The sequence below is a fragment of the Notamacropus eugenii genome, chromosome 4 (genome assembly GCF_028372415.1).
Source record: "Notamacropus eugenii isolate mMacEug1 chromosome 4, mMacEug1.pri_v2, whole genome shotgun sequence".
Taxonomy (NCBI): Eukaryota; Metazoa; Chordata; class Mammalia; order Diprotodontia; family Macropodidae; genus Notamacropus; species Notamacropus eugenii.
Genome location: NC_092875.1, coordinates 383,099,648 through 383,101,353, shown reverse-complemented (window position 1 = coordinate 383,101,353; position 1,706 = coordinate 383,099,648). Strand labels below are relative to the sequence as shown.

Sequence of the window (1,706 nt, the reverse complement as noted above, 5' to 3'; positions counted from 1 at the left end):
ACAAATTGGGTAGGCCTTCCAAAAAAGAATTTTACAAAAGATTTTACAAAGTATTTCTTAATATAACAAATATTTTCCTCTCTTAAGAACAGTTTGATTTTTTTTTTCTTCCTAGCAATGCTGAAGTCAAGTATCGAGCCACCGCCACTGACTGAACAAGATGATGCTGAGCACTGAAGGCTGAGAAGGCTTCCTGGTGAAGGTCCAGGGCTTGCCCTGGTCCTGCTCAGCTGATGCAGTCCAACACTTCTTCTCTAAATGCAAAATTCAAAATGAGGCATAATGCATTCGTTTCATCTATACCCAAGAAGGCACACCAAGTGGAGAAGCATTTGTTCGACTTGAATAAGAAGATTAAGTCCAATTGGCACTGAAAAAAGACAGAGAATCTATGGGACACAGATATGTTGAAGTATTCAAGTCAAACAACGTTGAAAAGCATACTGGTCCAAATAGTCCTGACACTGCCAATGATGGCTTTGTGCACCGTTGAGGACTCCCATTTGGCTGGAACAAGGAAGAAATTGTTCAGTTTTTATCAGGGTTGGAAATTATGCCAAATGGAATGACATTGCTGGTGGAATTCCAGGGCAGGAGTACAGGGGAGGCCTTCATGCAGTTTGCTTCACGGGAAATAGCTCAAAAGTCTCTAAAGAAACACAAGGAAAGAATAGGGCTCAGGTACGTTGAAATCTTCAAGAGCAGCAGGGCAGAAGTTCGTACTCATTATGATCCTCCTCTAAAGCTAATAGATATGCAGTGGCCAGGTCCTTATGGCAGGCCTGGGGCTGGCAAAGGCTATAACAGCATTGGTAGAGGAACTGGGTTTGAAAGAACGCGGCGAAGTGCCTATGGTGGAGTGAATGGAGGCTATGATGACTACATTACATATAATGATAGGTATGACTTTAGGACAGATTTGGAAGAGATCTCAATTACTGTTTTTCAGGAATGTCTGATCATAGATATGGAGATGGGGATCCACTTTCCAGGGTTCCAGAGGCCATTGTGTGCACATAAGAGGATTACCTTACAGAGTTACTGAAAATGATATTTACAATTTTTTCTCACCACTCAACCCTGTTGAAATTGGACCTGATGGCAGAGTGACTGGAGAAGCAGATGTTGAATTTGCTACTCATGAAGATGCTATAGCAGTTATGTCAAAAGACAAAGCCAATATACAGCACAGATAAGTAGAACTCTTCTTGAATTCTACAGCAGGAGCAAGCGGTGTTGCTTATGGGAGCCAAATGATGGGAAGCATGGGCTTGTCAAACCAGCCCAGTTATGGTGGTCCAGCTAACCAACAGCTGAGTGGGGGTTATGGAGGAGGCTATGGGAGTAAAAGCAGCATGAGCAGATATGACCAAGTTTTACAGGAAAACTCCAGTGATTTTCTATCAAACATTGTATAGGGAGCCAAGGAGCAGTGAACAGCAGCTACTACAGTAGCAGGAGATGTGCATCTATGGGAGTGAACAGAATGGGACATCACGGACTCTTGCTCAACTTTTTTGAAGAAAAAAACAAACAAAAACGAAGTTTAACAGTTTTGCAATACAAGCTCTTACTGTAAGTGAAATCAGGAGTGTTTAAAAAACTTTCAGGTTCAGTATTTTTGAACACAGAAAAACATTCATCTATGATGCAATAACCAAGTTGAGTAAAGGCTCTAACTGTTAAACAATTTCAGCTTTTCTTAA

General features: G+C 41.4%; 1 pseudogene; it reads left to right on the top strand.

The window, feature by feature from the left end:
- Positions 1-391: 391 nt before the first annotated feature.
- Positions 392-1,418, top strand: LOC140502616 (heterogeneous nuclear ribonucleoprotein H-like; annotated as a pseudogene).
- Positions 1,419-1,706: the final 288 nt, after the last annotated feature.